Here is a 19,123-nt window from a genome sequence, read left to right on the forward strand (position 1 = left end):
CATGTAACCTCCTTTAGACTTACTCCAGAAAGGGTCTATAAATAAAACAGCGCCAGGTTTGTTTTGAGCCCACACATAAGGAGTTTATTTGAAGGCACCCTCAGGCAGCCTTTTCAGTTATGAAATAAGTTCTGAAACTGCTCTGCTGTGGCTGAGACTTTTTAGATAGTCTCGGGGTTATACAATAAGTAGTACATCATTTTAGTTGCTGTTAAGGTTCCAGAATGTGGCAGTTGCCCAGATCTGTGAGATAACAAGCTGGCGTTCTTCTTCCCACGTATTTGTGCTTTCTGCCAATTGCAACTCCTCCTTCCCCCCCTTTTTTTTAAATTTCTCCTCTGCACCCTGTTGGGAAAAGGAGAGCTGACAGAAGGCAAGAAAGGTTGGTGTGAGGTCCATTACAACCAGTGCCTGTTGATGCTTGCTGTTAAATGAAATGTGACATGGATTGTAAGGACCCTTTTTTTTTTCCTTTTTTTTGTGAAGAATTAGATTTTTCCTCTTATGATAAAAAAGTGATTCACATAGACATCACTGTTCAGATCCAGACACTCAGCTTTATATATTCTGTGTCTGATTTCAACTGGACAAGTGAGGTTTGTTCACAAGTAAGCATTAACAGACTGCATCGCAAGCAAGATTTCATAACTGTTTTCTGTATTTTGCTGGGTCCAAGGTAGCTGAAAGCTAAAGCTCTATGTTTATCTACATTACCTGATGCAGTGACTTAGTAATCTTTTCACTGGTGCACTCAAGAAACATGTGGTCTTATTCATCTTGAAAAATAATAGGAAAGAAGCTACATAATGGCCAAATATGACATGCACTAAGTAGCAGGTAAGTTCTCAAATTGTGGTGTCTACATTGTGGATGAGATGTTCCAATATATATCTGGATAGAAATTTATTCAGTTTAAGGATTTATTCAGTTTAAGGATTTTTTTGATTTAGGCCCAAGCACAAATCAGTTAAAAAGCCATATAGTTTACTGTTTTTGCTAAACAGAGATGCCTGTGTTCCCTAAACTCCATATTTTATTCTGAAGTTCTGCTTCTGGATATCCCAGAATATTGGAAGAGCAGACAATATAATGGCTCAAGTGGATCTTACTGGAAGATAACATACAGAGTTTCCATCATTAATAGAAGAGAAAGAAATAGATCTGAACAAATATAAAGGAATTTATGCAACCTCACTTTTGAGCAAGCCTATAGAGTATGTAAGAGGAAGAGTACTGAAAGGTGTGAAGTTTTGTGGATAAGAAAGCAAATATTAAATGAGTTTGTTGTAGGTAGATGGTACTAATCTGGCTAGGTGTTGTTCATTTCCAAAAGAGCTGTTACCTTTAGACAAGGGAAACAATAGTCTTTTTCTACCTATAAAAAGGTAAAGTCAATGTTGTGGTACCAGCCAACAAAAGAGATTACTACTACTATTGCCAAGTAAACCTGAGACTAGTTGTAAAGAATGACATCAAGTTAGCATTATGAAAAAATCTGAAGAGAGTTATGACTGAAATTTCTCAAGGCGCAGTCTTGGAACCATTACTTAATACTTTCACTAATTTTCTTTCTGTGTTGAAATCATTATTCCTTATAAATAATGTTGAACACAAAAAGTTAGTAATCATCATCAAATCAGAGGTGTACTGGGATATCTTTAAAAAAGAAATAGAAAGAATTGAGGTAATTGAAATAGGATAAAATATTAAAATACAGAAAGCAGTCTCTGTACTGAAGAACTAAAATTAATTTCTGTTCAGGGTGATCAGTGGCGTAGAGGGCACATTTTACAATAGCAAATAAAAAGATCTTGGCTTAAACCACAGAATGGAGACTGAGAAGGGACAATTGCTCTCTAAATGCATCCGAGGGAAATAAACGGCAGGGAGGGAGGAGAACTAATTAATCTAAAGGACATTGCTGGCACAAAACCAAAAGTTCATTATAAAATTTAAGTCAGAAATTAAAGGAACTATCAGAGGAATGAGGAATGTCATTCTGATAGAAGTAATGGAATCAACTTCATTGAAGTAGAATCTACTTAGTTTATGACAGTAATTCTATGATATGATATGTCTGTAATAGGAGACAGCTAGACCATGTGAGTCAGAAGGCATCAGAGAGTCTTATGCCCAACCTCATCTTCAGCAAGTGTTGATATTTCTGTCTAGAAGTTCACAGAGGAGACAATATAATGGTCAGCCATCACCAGGTGTAATCTGTATACAAAAGAAGTATATAGACTTTTTTATGAGGTGATAAATTTCACATTCACAGATTACCCTAGAGGCATAATGGGACCAAGGCAGAATATTACCTTAAATTAATAATAAAAAAAGGATCTGAATTTTATTATTCAAAAAACCCTCATAAAGTCAGTCAGTTATGAGTGCAATGCGCATATTTGAGAATAGACACAAATTATGTCAGAGGACATATAATAGACTAAGTCAATATTGCACTTTATATGATTACTTTTTCCTATTGAGAAAAAATGTATCATGTCTAGGATTCTGTCCATCATGTTCTACTTATGCTTCCTTCTTTTCTTATTTACTGGCTTCCCCTCCCAACCTCAAATGCTGTTTAAAAAGTTGGCTCTGATCTTCTATGGATGGACTGACGACATTAAATCATTTCGCTTTTTTAATTTTTTCTTAGTGCATTTAAAAGATAGAATAATTAGAAATCACAAAAATAACTGTGATTTTATGTGTCTTTGCCTATTTAGTACCCAGACTCTTGGTGTATCAGGTTACATTCTAAAAGAACAGAAAATAATCCATTTTTTTCATCCTGGATGATGCAGTTTTTTGCTGTAGAAATTAGTGATATTATGCCACTTAAAAGTGGCAGAAAAATCATAGCTAGTATCCATAATTGCTGTGAACAACATTTATTCTATGGCGAAACAAGGATTTTGATTTTCAACATTGTCAATCTGGCAATTTCTGCAAGTCATACATTGACCTTTTCTGTAGAAGTTTAATAATATATTCAGTACATATGCCTTGACCCTTTGGTGCTGGCTTGATCTTTATGAGCTGGCAAAATAAAAATCAGAACTGTGGTGCTACACAAACACTGATAAATGCAAGACATTTAAGATTTTTTTTTACCTTTACCCTTCTACTTTTGTTCCTCTACTATTCATGTAGTTTTCAGGGACGCTGTTTTTATGACTGCCATTTCCTTATTTTTTGTGATATATGGTTTACTGAAAGTAGGGCCCTTAATTGTTCAAATGCACCAAAACATTCTATATTTCATGACAAACAGACTAAAACTATCTGTTTACATACACTTTTTAAAGATACCCATATGTAAATGTCATAACTAAAAATAATTTAAGGGATTTAAAAATGTTTCAAGTTTTTCATATGTTTTAAGAAATCTTAGCTTGGGGGATGCCAAAGTATTCGTTCATCTTCTCTCTTACTCAGACATAAAAAAGAAATTATGGGAGAAAAAAATCTGAAACTTTTGTCGCCATGCAGAGGAAACTCTTAATTAACAATACTGTATTAACTGTTATGTGTCTCATCTTTCAGGGGGTTAATGTTAGTATCTTCAAAGGAAACACAAAAATTCACTGTTCTGTCTAGTTTTTGTTCTTACTTATACTCCATACTGTTTTGCGGAGAAAAGAAGAAACTTCACAACTTGTAAAAGTTGTAAAGCTCGGTATGCTTTTATTACGACGCGCGTCGGACGCAAGACTCTTCAAAAGGGCATGCGTGCTCTTGGAGACTCTGAGTCTCCTTTTTATCTTTTTTTCTAAATGCATATGCATACAGTTTCAAATTAAGTTCATACATATTCATCTTGCATGACACTTAGCACTAATTCTTCTTTATCGGAGGAATTCCTAGGTCGGGGGCAGATTGACTTCGTGGTTTTTCTGTTTTTCTTTCTCTGTCTCCTCGCTGTCTCTGGAACGCGGCCTCTCCTTCAGCTTTAGCTCTACAGACTCTTCACTTCTCTCAGACACTTCACCTACTCTGTCTCATTCCCCCCTTTCCTAGGAAATAAGTAAATTCTTTTACTTAAGGAAAATTTCTACGACAATAACTGTCTTTTAGCGCTTTACCATGTACATTCGACAAAGTGGTTAGTACAGCTATTCGTTGTAGCATCTTACAATTCTAAATTAACAATATAATAGACAATCTTAAGCTTATCTCAACTAATATCAGTAAAACTACAATGGGGTGACACAACTTATTAAGGACTCTATTCGCAGTTGGTGACTATCTAAAGATCACATTTCACTAGTGATTATCCGTATTTTATTCTTTGTAGGACTCTGGTTATTTCTTTTGTATTATGTTGGATGGTAATTAAGGTTTTCTTTCTACTTTCTCGGATTTCTTTCAAGACTTCTAACAGGTCTTGGTGCTTAATTAATTGTTTTACTAATGTAAGGTTCGCCCCGATAGGGGTAGGTGGTAGTCTGTGATACATTGTGTAATTGGCTGTAATCAGCTGGTGGGATGTTACTGGTACCAAATACGAAAAACTACACTTAATAATCTTAGCAAAATTACAAATACAAATACAGAGATTAGAATGGTTTCTACTAGACAGAATAACATCATTGCTATCAATTTGTACAGCAGCACAAGCAGTTCTCAAACATACACTCTTTTCTAGTATATACGAGCACAGTTTTCTGGTCAGTGACTGGATGAATTTCAAAGTGACAAATACTCTGTTCAGTGTCTAAACACATCTTGGGCATTTAGCAGTATTGCTTTCGCAAATGAATCTCATTTGTTCTCTAGTAATGCAGGATTCTAAGTTCACTATCTGCCACTTTTCATTCATCTTTTCGTGCCCACACTCTGTGTTCTGAAGGATAGAGTGTTGTTTCTTCATGGTTTAATCTTAGGGCAATGATGGGATGGATAACATTAACAGTGGCATTACATATGGTAAGCACAAAGGCAGTGGCCACATTAGAAATAGGATCATAGGTGAAATTCACCATAATCCACCAGGATTAAAACTTCTTTTCAAAATCAATTGCATTATCTCATTCAATTTTCTGAATTTCAGCTGGAAAATTACCTTCACTCTTTTCTTATATGATCAGAGCTGCTGTTGCTTGTATCCATAACTGTGCTTGTATATAACTGAAAGCTAAAGACACATTATCTTGAACTATACTAAGTGCTTCTACTATCAATTTGTGGTCTTGGTCTCTGGCCTGTTCATACTTCTTTACTTTGGCAGTACTTTTGAAATCTGTCACTGGCTAGTTCTTAATGCCAGTAGAGATTATTATAAAGGCTGCTTCAATTTTGTTAGGTTACCTGCTGCAGCAGCCAGTTTATTCATCAGTATTTTTGAATCAATTCTATTTAAAACTCTTAATCTTGTCTCTAATATGCCAGTTAGATGTTTGTTATGGGGAACAGGAACCGCTTTCTGTCTGTGATCATTCCTCCCTGCTAGAGGGATGTGCTGGGCTCTTACTACAAATTCAGACACACTTCACAAGTGTATCTTACAGAGGTTTAGGTCATACTTGAGACAGATGTTTGTTCTGAAATGTAGAGACTTCAGGGAACCTAACTCCTCTTTCTCCCTCTAAAGCACCTGATTTCTCAGATGTGTGGCAAGCAGGAATGTCTCTCCTGGTCACTCACCTTGCCTTTAGCTAAGATCAAGCTGTGGACTGTGTTCAGGGCAGAAGATAATGGAGGGGAAATCTTGAGAGAAAAGCCTAAATTCATTGCAGTGCTTCAGAAGAAACTGGGATCAGGTTTCTGTTATTTGAAACAGCACAAAAGTGATGCTCAAAATAAGGCCTCGCTGTGGTAAAAAGTGCAGTGTCCACTTTGAATTCAAATGAAAATCTGACAGTAACTTGAGCTCAAAGGCAGGTCACTTCTACAGGCTGTGTCAGGGTGAAATTACACTAACAGTCTGATTCACTTAGGTCATCACAGACTTCTTGGTGCTCATATACACCAGGGGAGGTTCAGACACTAATTACATCTGGTCTCTCATAAGCTATCTTATTGATGACTAAGCACTTTACTTTGATTTCTTCTCTTCAGATTCTTTGAAGTGTTTACAGCTCTTGTTCTTGCTATTCTTACTGCTCACATACTTGATTCTCGTGGATTACTACAGTAGATATGTTTAATATAAACCTTCTTTATCTCAGAAGGTTTTCCTATGGATCCAGTATACTGATTAAATGCCAGGGACCAAGGCTATTCAGTATTGCTTTGGGTGGAGGTACTCTCTAGTTCTAAAACTTCAGTTATAATTCTATACAAAACAATTCTGTACACTAAAGTATGAGCTACTCTCGACCGCAATATACTCATTTTGCTCGAATAAGTTTTAGTCTCAGTTTATTGTCTCCTGGTGTCACTCTTGAAGGGGCTTCTGGGCCTTCTTCACCCGTGAGTGATGGATTCAGCATTCTGCTCTTTGATTTTGATTGCAGTGAAGGTGGTGAGAGGTACTTGCAGTGGTCTCTCCTACTGTGGTTCTGAAGTCTTCTCTGTAAGAGACTTAACATATACATCAACTCCAGGCTATCTAACTCTCTGCTCCGAGTTCTAGCCACAAGTTTCTCAATTACTCTGAGCTGTTCGCTTAATGCCACCATGTAAGTGGACATTCTGGACATTCTCCTTGTATTCTATTGTCTTCTATAAGGCATTCTAAAAGGATTCAGCATTCTTTTAGCTCAAACGGTTTAGTTTGAATTTGCAATAGTGCTAGTGGAAGAGCTTTTTGCCCCAGAGTCTTATGATTTGCTGCTTAATTAAATGATTCATTCTCTCTCCCTGGCCGCTTGATTGGGGCAGTATGGGGTGTGAAGTTCTTAATCTATGCCCAGATGGCTACTAATCTGTTGCACTATTTTGGAAATGAAAGGTGATTCTTTATTTGAGGATATTGTGGTTGGAATTCTGAAGCGTGGTATTATCTCTTGTAAAAATGATCTGGTCACCTCTTGAGCTTTGACAGTTCTGTGGGGAATGTTTCTGGCCACTCTGAAAATGTATCTATTAATACCAGTAAATACTGATACCCCCCTTTCCTTGGGAGTTCTGAAAAGTTGATTTGCTACTGCTATACACGCCCATGGCCTCTCTTAGTCTGACTAAGTTTTGGCCCGGGGGTATTTTGAGGTTAGTCTGGAGGCAAGGATCATATTATCAGCTCACCTGAGTGATAGTGGCATATAGATTCTTGACAATGATACAACAGTCTTTTCAATCAGATGTGTGTGTTCTAGAAAGCCTGTGGGAATTACTACTCTAAAGTCAACACTTCATTCTAGTGCACTCTGTATCACTCGCAGCCTTGGTCATTTTGAGAAAGGAGCCACACTCTATAAAAGGCTTTAAGTAATTAGGCTCTAGTGTGTTTTCTAGTGCTCTTCCTTCACTAGTAACTACGAAAATGGGAAGGGATTACTAGCTCTCTTTCAATGGTAGCCCACCCCTTGCAGTTGTACGTCTTTTTTGATTAGTATTATTGTATTATGGCTTACCTTCGAGGAAAATCTGTACCTCACCCTTTGCTGCTTTCTTTGCCTCTCCATCCGCCAGCTCATTTCTTTCTTCTAATTTTAAGCTCACTCTCTGGTGTGCCTTAATATGCCTTTTCAGGTAACTGAACTGCTTCCAGCAGCTGGATTGTCTCTTCTTTCCTTGTGAGGTCAGCAGTCCTCTCTCCTTCCAGATAGCTCCATGTGCATGCAAAACTCTGAATGCTTTTTGCTGTTTCTAAGGCATGGGTCCATGCATTTATCTCAGCATCCTGTGCAGAGGTACCTGTTGGTAAGGGTCTACACTCTATTACTTCTCTGCAGGTAGTCACTGTGAACTTTGCAATGTCGCTTTCTTGTCAGTGAACCAGGTCTCTGCATCGTCCGGAGGAGTGTCTTTTAAGTCTGGGCGGCTGGAGTAGGTAGCTTCAGTGGTCTCTAGGTAATCATGGTGTACTGCTTCTCCTTGATTCTACTGAGAAAAGAAGCTGGGTTGACAATATTAGTCACTACTATCTCTCTATCATCTTGCTCTACCATGATGGCCTGGTATTTCAGAAACCTTTCTGGTGAAAAGCCAGTGGCCACTCTTTACTTCCAGTACTGCAGACACTGTGTGGGACACTAGCACAGTCATTTTTGTCCCAGGATAAACTTGTGTGCCTCTTGAATGTTCAGCACAACTGCTGCTACAGCTCTGAGGCAACTTGGCCATCCTTTGGCTGTTGCATCTAGTTGCTTAGAGAGGTAAGCAACTGCCCTCCGGTATGGACCCAAGTCTCGAGCTAATATTCTCAGGGCAATTCCTTGCATGGAAAAATAGAGAGAGAATGCTTTACTTACATCTGGAAGTTTCAAAGCTGGAGCCGACATGAGGGGACTCTCTAGCTGGCGAAAGGCCCGTGTGGTGTCTCTTGTCTACTGGAGATCTCAGTTCTCATTGGCAATAAGAGCATAGAGGGGTCTGGAGATTACTTTCTGTTTCACTACTTTCTTTGAGACTCTGCATCCTTGGAGTCCTAGGAAATTCAAAAGGCTTACTGTCCAGGCTTCTCTCGCTTCCCTCGTCTGAGTGGCTACTAGAAGATCGCCCATGTACTGCAACAGCTTCCTTTCTTCTTGTGGAGCTTCCTGGGACTCTGGGTCTTTGCAAGCTGTTCTCCACTCGGAGTGGAGAATTTTGAAGCTTCCAGGCACATGGACTATGTGAGCTTGTGTTTGAATGCAAAAATGTTCTGGCTGGCTTCGTGGATAGGGAGGCAAAAGAAGGCATCTCTTAGGCCTAAAACAGTGAACTAGGTTAGCTCAGGTGTTAAACAAGGTTAGTAAGGTCTATGGATTTGCTACCACAGGGTACAAATTCTGTGTTATCTTATTGACAGCCCTTAATCTAGTACTACCAGTTATTGGACTGATTCTTTTTTTACTTTCCTTTTGAGGGTACTACTTAGTTCTCACTGGTTGTGTTCTTTCATTAAGCTTGATGGGGGAGCATCCCATGGGGGAGCATCTTTCACTCTCTCTGGTGCAGCAGAGGCTCATACTCTTGAAAACACTTATTTACTTATTCTAATATCTCTTTACTAATGTCTTCCTTAATTTCAGTGTCTGTTAATATTAAGCTTAACATCTTTATATTATTTGCCTCCAGAGCAACCCTTCTCATTTGAGAATGTTTAGCAAATTGAGCGAATTGTACAAAATCTTTTAGGTATACCTAGTACACATGTTACTTGAAAGGTTTGCAAAACTATGCCTTTTCAGACTGGCCAGTTGTTCATTTCCCACACTACAACATAAACATTCTCCACAGGTACTAAAGCTTTATTTAAAACTGAACACATAACTCTTGTGCTGACAAAAATTCTTCCCTTTTGGGAAGGTTACCTTTACTCCTCCTCTCTTACCTTGGGAGGAAGCCTTTACAAATCATATGTACTCATTTTGCGAACTGTGATTGTTTCGCATTTCAGCGTGATAATCCTTGCCTGATTTCATACGTTGCTATTTTATGCTGCATGCTGAACAACATGTTTGATTTGCTTGCTTTCTCTTTGCCTTGTTTTTCTTTTCAAGGGCCAAGACCAGAGAGCGGTCTGATCTCACAGTCTCTTTGTCATTCTGGGTGATTTCTTAAAACAAAAGACATTTCAGCATACAAAAACTATCTTATTTATCTTCCTATTATAAAACAGTACTAACAGCAATGAAGCACTATAAATCTTTTTATTTTCTGAGCTGCTCTTACTGGCAACCTCCTCCCAGCGAGCCCCTCCCAAAAGGGGCTAATTTAGGAACTTGTTTGCTCTGGTCAGTTCTCATTATTTATTTCTCCTTGCCCTATCTCGCTTCTATTTGGACCTTTTTACAGACCTTCACAGTAGTTTCTCAGTTTTCTTCCTATACACACAGCTCCAGGTGGCAGGTATTAGATGTGATTCTCACACACAAGCTCTAAGACCTTAGGTTCTGAATCCGCTTGACCAGAAACTTTTAATTTACACTCGGGGCGTGTACCCTGACACTTATTGGAACAGCAAAACAGCAATACTAGTGTTTCTCATAAACACCGCACTGCAATAATACCTGCACATCCAGCTTTTGCTCACAGGCCATTCCCGTGTTTCCTGGGGAGACAGGGCAGCCAGAGCTGTCCCTGTGCTCAGGGCGCAGCCACTGTCACCTCACACAGCCTGCTAGCCTCTTGATGTACGAAAGGCTCCCGGAAATTGCTCACAAAGGCAGGCTATTCGGTTTGTTACAGAGAACCTTAAATCCCTATAGCAGATTGTTTCTAGTAAAGACTTACTGCAGTACCAACTGAAGTCTCATAAATCTCATAAGTCTCATTAACTAATTCATCTCATTCACTTCTTCTATATAAACTCTGTTTTACAAAATATCAGTCTTTTCTAGTTCTCTTCTTGCACAATCTAATTAAGCACTGTGTCTACTTACACACGCACTCACTCTCTCCCCCCCTTATCTCAAATTCACTAGAGCCATGGCTTGAATTACTATGAGGGGGAGAATTCTTGGAATTCTTTTAACTCACTTTATCGAAGTTAAACATAAATCACCGTACTATAGTTCTCTTATGTAAAATGCTACTCTTGTTGCAACAAAATCTTAAAATCTCCACAAACACCACTATACAATCTGAGAATCAAATTACTACAATGCAGCGGAAGAAAATCACCACACAAAATCACTGGGAAAGGGCTTATTTCTCAAAGTGCTCACTTTTCTCAACACAACACAGCACACCATAATTCGGCATTTACTCAAATCAATTTTTCTTGGACACAATCAAAATAACAGCACACAGTCTAGAGATCAAGTCCAAACATCTAAGGCAAAGGAACTCTCTGAGCTTATACTCACGGTTAAAATGTACTAAATCTACACAAATCACTACATTCAAACACGATAAATACCATCACTGACATTACTCTACTCGCTTCTCCGCAGGGCACTTCTCTCCCTGCCCCCGCAGCCTGCTGCAGCCGGCGCCTCTGGCTTCACTCGGCTGCTTCAAACACGGGGAGTATTGACCCATCTCCGCACTGTAGGGCACTGTAGATTTACTCTCTTTTATACACTATACACATATCACCTGCATGATCACAAACACAGTGCACTGGCTACACACATTAACCATACAGCAACACAGTGTCCGGACATCACACACACACACAAACAAAACACACGGGCTCACCAGTTCTGCTCCATCAGAACTATGAATTTTCAATATACACATACACGGGTTCACTCGGCTTACTCCCAAAGCCGCTAGCGGTCTGTTCTATCAGAACGACGAACCCGGCCTCTAATACAGCTGCTTTATCAGCTGAACCCCATTTCTAGTACAGCTGCTCTATCAGGGGCAACTATGTGCAGTAATTTTCACAGAGACAACATTCTGATCTCTGAGGTTTCACTGTGAATGGGAGATGCAGGCATTAACTTCAACTGGCATTAACATATAACTTGGAAGGCCATGAACTAACTAAGACAAAGATAGCTTCTAGCTAGAGGATTACAAACCCAAAAAGTTTGAATTTATCACAAGAGCTGAATAGAAGGAAAAAAATTCGCAAATTGTGTTGCAAGACTTGATTTGTGATAAATCATATAAAGGCTAATTTTTTGATAAAAAATTAGCCTACTGCTATTTTTCATATTTGTTCTTAGTAGCCTTATAAAATAATTTTCGAAGGAGGCAAGCTTTAATAAAACTCAGTCCTATCACTGGACAAAAATGTGCACTCTGAACGATATTTATGCATTCTCTGCAGAAAAATCAAAGTGTAACAGCTGAGAATTTTTTGTGCTAATTCTCATTAACCTTGTAGAATAAGTAATTAACTGTTCTCTCCTATACAAGCCCACTGTCTACATTTCAGCAGATTGTGTTAATAATTGAAATATAAAAAAATATAGTAGACAGCATAAGAGGTTATTAATTTTTAGAGATATCCAACCAATAGTGTTATTGAAATGTGTTTGATAAATGAATGCAGTGAACCATCTTATGAAATGAAAGAGTTGTGCATTATGAGACTTTTTGAATAAATAAGTTTGTAAAAAAGTAAACATAAACTACAGAGCAAATTCTCACCTTGAGCTGTGTAGGTGTGTAATGACACTCGTGCTCTGCATTATTAAGCCTAATAGTTATACTATTAGAAACATTGCCCTTACATAAACTGAGAATACTTTTGGATTCCGTCAAGATGAAGACTCTGAGCATAATATTTTTTGCTGGAATATGAGAAGAATCAGCAGCTCTAGAAAAGGAACAATGCTTAAAAACACTTAATGATCTTGTATACTATCAGTATATACATGAAAGTTTTAATTGTACTGACATAATAAACATGTGATACATAAATATTGAGAACACTCTGTTCAGGGACACTTGAGAATATTGTGTGCTGATTTTTAATAAAAGAGGGAAAATGTGAGAGAATGCTGTTTTCAAAACTGTTTATTAATGCAGCTGTTAAAGATTATCAACTCCATATTAAAACCTAGTAAAAGCTGAGGATATGCTGTTGCTATAGCTGTTCCAAAGTATTAGGACTACAACAAAACTGACTTTTGGAGGCGAATTTTGTTTGGTTGTATTTTGGGTGAGTTTTCTATTTGTTTTGTTTTTCATTGACACAACAGAGATCTGACTTGTGGTAGGCTTCCAGGTACTGACACCCTAAAAGTAATAACTGTTTTGGGCAGAATGGTTGGCAGGTATTTGGGATACCCCAGATTATTCACAGAAAGAGGAGAATATACTCCTAGTGCCAAAGTTTTTCTAATGCACATCAGTGTATTATGGAGGAATGCAAAAAAGTCAAGTTCCTTACACGCAAGAAGACTCAAACATTAAGATATTGGTCCTCACTTTTAACTTATTAATAAAGTCATTTACTGAATGATCTCTGAATATATAAATGGATACAAACTTTTAGCTGAGGAATGTGCTAGAAGAGTGAAGTCTAGACCCTCATTCTTGTTTTAATTAAAGAAAGTGGTAAGTTTCCCCGACCATTTAAAAGGGCAGAAAAAAATGTGTAATTGCCTCTTAGGCTTTGCAAATGTGTCACAGAAAACCATGGGAGTAAGAAATTTAGAAGTGTATTGATTTTGCATGGCCTGGTGTTTGGTAGGAGGGGGCCACAGAGGTGGTTTCTGTGAGAAACTGCTGGAAGCTTCCACCATGTCTAGCGGAGCCAATCCCTGATGGCTCTGAGGATGGACATGCTGCTGGCCAAAATTGGGCCAGTTGGAGAGGACGGTAACACCTCTGTGAGAACAGATTTGGGAAAAAAATCAAAAGAAAACTTATGGGGGAATTTTAATTGTGACTAGACAAGAGGGGAATGAGAACATATGAGGAGAGAAACTCTGCATACACCAAGGTTGGTGAAGAAGGAAGGGCAGGAGGTGCTCCAGGCACTGGAGTTGAGGTTCCCCTGCAGCCTGTGGTGCAGACCATGAAGCAGCTGTGCCCCTGCAGCCCATGGGGATCCATGGGGGAGCAGAGATCCACCGGCAGCTCCAAACCAGAGTGGGTGGAGACTGTGATCCAGTGGGAGATCCATGGAGAGAAGTGCCCTGCTCCCCCACTGGAGTAGCCTGTCTTTGACAGACTGCACCCCATGGAAGAGTGACCCATGCCGCAGCAGTTGGAGGGTGCTGTTGCCTGTGGGATGGACTCACCATGCAGCAGTTTGCAGAGAGGTATTGCACACGAGATGGACTCATGTTGGAGAAGTTTATGGAAAACTCTCTCCCATGGGAGGGACCCCATGGTGCAGCAGGTGAATGATAACTCCTCTCCCTGAGCAGCAGGAGAAACAAAGAGTGATGAACTGACTTCAACCCCCATTCCCATCTCCCTGTGTTTTTGGGGTAGGCAGTAGAGATGGAAAAGAAGGAGGGATGAGGGGAAAGGTGTTTTTAAGTGCTTGTTTTACTTCTCATTAACCTGCTCTGATTTTGTTAGTAATAAATTGATTTTATATCTCTAAGTTGAGCCTGGTTTGCCCTTTTCACCCCACACTTTAGCTCAGGAGTTGTTAAATTTTCTCTCCTCTATCCCGCTGTAGCAGAGGAGTGAGCGAGGGGCTTTTGTGGGTACCTGGTGTCCAGCCAGTGTCAACTCATGACAAGAAGGTTTAATTTTAAGTAAAAGAACCAGGCCTTACCCATTACAACCTGGGAATGAGATAGGCTGGCATAATTAGTCATCCTATGTAGTTTACACCAGCAGAAGCCTAGTCCTTGAGCACAAAAGCTAGTAAAATACCTCCAAATAGAAATATATATTTCAGCAATGGAAGCAGGAGACAGGAACTCCACAGTGAATTCTGACCATAACTCCCTCTGTCAAAATGTTGCACGAAAAATTATATTTGTCTGGACAGAATAGAAAGAATAGAAAAAAAGTCTGATACACAAAGATAAATATGATTTTCACACAGGTAAAGATTATTAAGGAATATTTTTCAGACCTGTAAAGATTTACAAATTTAGTAAAGGGAACTTTCATGGGCTTTCCATTATTCTAATTCTTCAGTTTTTGATTAAGTCAATAATATTCCTTATGAATGATAGAGTTAAGGATTTTGAGCTTGATTTTATGGCTGTTTAGCCACATGTATGCCTGTTTAAAATGCAAATACAATTACATGCATATTTTCTACATGTAGGCAATTATCTTAACAGATATAGAGACAGCATAATTGTATCTGCAAGTGTGCATAATTCACTGTGTCTATGTATATAGTTATCTGATTTGTTCACATAACTACAATAATTGCATACACTGTAATGCCTGAATTACCTGAGAAACTTTGCCTGATGTGTTTTTTTGACTTCCTTTGATTTTATTATCTAATGAAAACAAGTAGTGTATAAAACAATGAATATGTGATAAAAGTATCTTACATTGTTAAATACTAATTTTTTCCATATGATTGTATTTTCTGTGTTCTAAACATAATACTAAACTTGAGATCATTGTTAAAATGTGAGGTCTAAACAATTGCAGACTTTGCTTGTTCTGTAAACTGGACAATCTATTGGGCAAAACAATCCATTACCCTGGGCAATTGTTTGCTGAGGCACTCCTGTCTTAATTGGATAAATAGATATGTGATAAATCGAAATGTGATAATTACATTATCACATCAATTAAGGCACAATATGTAGGTTTATAAACTATGAAAACTGAATTTCCTAAACCTTGTTTTCCTACTAAAGAAACTGCAATTACAGTTTTTACCAATATCTTTTTGTTATTGATTGGAATTCAGAAGAATTCAAAAGTGAGGAAGAAAGCATAAGCAATTTTCTATTGATTTGTGGTGGTATCATATCAGGTGGAAGCTTTTTGAGATTACTTTTTTTTTTCTCATGTATGCATCCTGTGATTGTAAATAAGAACCTGGTGAATCTTTTATTCTAGTAGACAAAAAAATTGAAATAATGTCTTTCTTATCTATGAGGCTCACTGTTCCTTTGCACATTTTCAGAGACACTAAATGCATTTCTAGGGCAATACATTTTGCTAAAATTGCACTTTTTTTTCTAGGAGTTCCTCTTCTTTTAGATAAATCTGATGTATACCTCAAACACTGTAAACTCATTCAAGTGTAAACTGGATCGAGTGTATTACTCTGTAAAACTGCATGTTTTATATTGCTTAGAAAGTGTGGTTAAAGGATTACTAGATACTTTGCTAAGTAGTTAATCCACTGGTTTGTGTTCAGGAAATATAATTATTCTTACCTTTATTCCTGTATGTATTACTCATTTACTTCTTCTAAATAATTTTTAATGTAAAATTCCGAGTACTGGGTGTGAGAAAACACTTGTTTACCAAGTCCTGGTACATTAATTTTAAATTCTTACCACTCTTCGTCCTTATTTTGATATTATTGGTAATATGAGGGCACAAATAGAAAAAGCTTTCTGGAAAATAGCTTTTTTATGAAACCTCAGAACATCCTTAATGTGGGAAAAACACAAGTGAATGGAAAGCTAATAGTGAAGAGAGAGAAAACACAGCTATATTTGATTCTGCTGGTATAGTAACATATGGGAGACATTATTTAATAGTTCTTTTCAGAGTCTAATTTCATCTGTCATGAAGAAGATAAAAATCTACTATCAGGCAGAGACTAGTTAAATATATTGGTGGGTTGTGACTATTCATTTTTCTTGGTAAATATTTTTCTGTTCATTCATTGCATTGAACACTAGAAGGGCAGCACAGAAATTCCTTGCATTACATATCCCGGATGAATTCCATGAAGTATTTAAGTCATATGAAAGCAGCTATTGTAAACCTTTCCTTTCTTGTCACATTTAAAGCCATTCATTAAGACCAGAAAGGAAGTTATCCAAAACATTTCTGAAATTATTAGCATTCCTTTATTGCATTAAACCTAACCTACAGACAAAGAGATATGAATTATCACATCAATTAAGCATTTGAGTATCTCATGAGATGGATATTAGAGGAAAAAATAAAGAGAATCTCAAAATCGTGCTTGAGTATTTAACTGCTAAAAAATCTTTAGCTACATCTACTCTAACTGCTGGTCTGTAGAAGTTTCTTTATAGTTTTCTTCAAGATCCATATTCAGTTCACAAGTTTAGTTTAGTTTAGTTGCTATTCAGTTGCATCTTTGTTTCATATGCATAAAGTTTTATGCCTATTTGGTGAAAACAAGCATATGCTTGACTAATTTCCCTTGTAAAGATCAAAATTTGAAAGAAACAAACTCAGTGTCTGCATGTGTAGCTGTAAAACTCTTTTTGCAGTTAAGGGATTGAGTTTGTAGTGTCACCTTAGACCAGTTTAAGGTATCACCAAGGAAGGCATGTGTTAGATTTTGGTGTGTACCTGCAACTGGGAATCTGAAGTGCCAGGAAAGTTTGTACACCCATAAGGTGAAGGTGGTCTGTCTGGCAAACTATTCATCAGTTATCTGTCTTCATTTTAAAATATCTACAACAAAGTGAATCCAACTCCCCAAGTTTGACTAGATGTGCAAATGGTTTTATTTCAAGTATAGTCTTCATATATATTTACTGAGTTTCTGCTTTGCAAAAATGAAATTTTCCCATTTTTATCTAACTAACATTTTCATAGCCACTAACCCTTCAGATTTTAAAAATTATTTACTTTTTCAGTAACTATTTAACCTGTACTGTTTGTTTTCAAGTACTTTAACTATTCCAAATATCCGTAAAAAATACTGGTTTCAAGGTAAGAAGTTGGTTGCAAGTATTTAAAAGCAAATTGTAAAACAAAAAAGAAAGGAAATAACATTCCTAGTTCTTCTGCTCAAGACTTGACACCTCTTTGAAAGATAAGAGTTAGGCAGAACTGAAATTGTTGAAAACAGTACAAGAATAAGGAGTTGTAATTCAAAGATGTGTGTCAGCCAAGGCTTTCTAATGGGGCCTTCTGGCCTTGAAAATATGAATCCATGAGTATAAATCTCTGAAACATAAAATGAAATGTTATCAAGATTTTGTCAGGCAAAATATTTTGTCACTTTTCACAATGTCAGCTGCAGCATTTTCCTAGAATATAATTCTCAAGAAGATGCCACTTTATTTGCAGAAAGAAGTTTTCATTTTAGCTGGTTAATGAAGCATTGTGTTTAGAAGCGCTTCTTTTTCAGTAAGCTGTCAATCTGCTTTGCTTAAAGGGTTATAAAAGCACTTATTCATTGTGTGAATTCACGCTTCCAGGTATTTTCAAAATCTGTTTTCCTCATCACCATCTAGGAGAAAAAAGGGGAAGGGAAGGCCTTAGGGACATCGCAGACGCTCTGTGATATGCTCATTTGAAGTGTGAATGGACATTGGCATGCCCTGGACCTTCTCCTCTATCTTATCTGCCTTTCTGACAGTATGAGGGAGACAAGAATGCCAGAAATCTTGTCTGTCAGTGCAAATTACCCAGTCTGAATTCTTACTGGAACAATGTGGGTGTCACTAGATTTTGGAAAGAGCTCAAGCTTAGACTACTGCTGAAAATAAGTAGTACACCTAAAAAGGAGAATGTGGTGAGTTGGGACATAACTGTAATAACAATTCATAAATGCAATATGCATAAGGTCTCAAATTTAACACCATAAGGGCTTTGAAGTCTAAGAATCATCAAGTAAGATTTTGCTGCAATGCCTGTCCAAAATATCTTATACTTCATGCCAAGATTTATATTTCTAGACATATGTTCCTCTAGTTCAGCCCACTTGATCAAGGTCTTTTCCCATCTGGTGGAATCTGCATTAGGAGGTGTCAGTCATCTCCTTTTGTGCTCCTGAATCCTATCTGAAATCTTGCATTTTTTCCTGCAGTGTAATCAGCGGTGGGTGGCATTGAAGCTTTTAGTTCATGAGGGAAGCAGAGCCACTTCCCCCAGCTCCTTCTTGGACACCTGACGGCGGGAAGGGTGCTGGTCATCCCTGCCTGAGGAAGGGCTTGGAAACTTATGTTCAAAAAAAGGCTATCAGACAGACAGCCCAGTCTAGTATGTGAGCAAAACTCCAGGGAAAAGGCAGAATTTCATTGTTCATACTCTTTAATAATTGTTCTGACCAATTTCACCCTCTGCTCTTTGTGTTAGCTGTGATGGTCCCACCCCAGCTTTCATGGTCTCTATTGTACAGTCTCTGCTGGGTGGATTCCAGGACCAGAGCCACAAATCCAAATCCAAACATGGCAAGTCTTCATGCCTTGAGTCATTGTGCAGCCTAAAGTCCTTCTGAGGCTACTTTAAGCACCATTTGACTGGTATTTTAGTGACACTTGGTTCCTAGAGCACAAGTGTTAAAGGCTGTACAGTATAGGTGTTTTAAAACACAAATTTGTGTATTTGTACTGTATAAAGTATACCATGCTTAAATTGTTAAATATAGCACACATGTTGCTTTCTTGAACTACTGTTCTTTTAAGAAAATCTTAAACATTAGGGAAAAAATAGTATTGGGAATGGCATGACAGAGTAGAGGTAGATATATATGTGTGAAAATTCCCCTCCCACTAAGGCAAGAGGAGTCTTTTCCAGAAAACTACAT

At 37.9% G+C, this 19,123-nt stretch overlaps 1 long non-coding RNA gene across 1 annotated transcript in view; it reads left to right on the forward strand.

Moving 5' to 3' along the window:
- The first annotated feature begins 360 nt into the window (after positions 1-360).
- The window catches only part of LOC113458591 (uncharacterized), a 55,628-nt gene continuing 36,865 nt past the window's right edge, over positions 361-19,123 (forward strand). Inside the window, exon 1 of the long non-coding RNA XR_003378968.2 lies at positions 361-837. This is a non-coding gene — a long non-coding RNA (uncharacterized LOC113458591). The remainder of the gene's footprint in view (positions 838-19,123) is intronic.

The sequence above is a fragment of the Zonotrichia albicollis genome, chromosome 4 (genome assembly GCF_047830755.1).
Source record: "Zonotrichia albicollis isolate bZonAlb1 chromosome 4, bZonAlb1.hap1, whole genome shotgun sequence".
Lineage (NCBI taxonomy): Eukaryota > Metazoa > Chordata > Aves > Passeriformes > Passerellidae > Zonotrichia > Zonotrichia albicollis.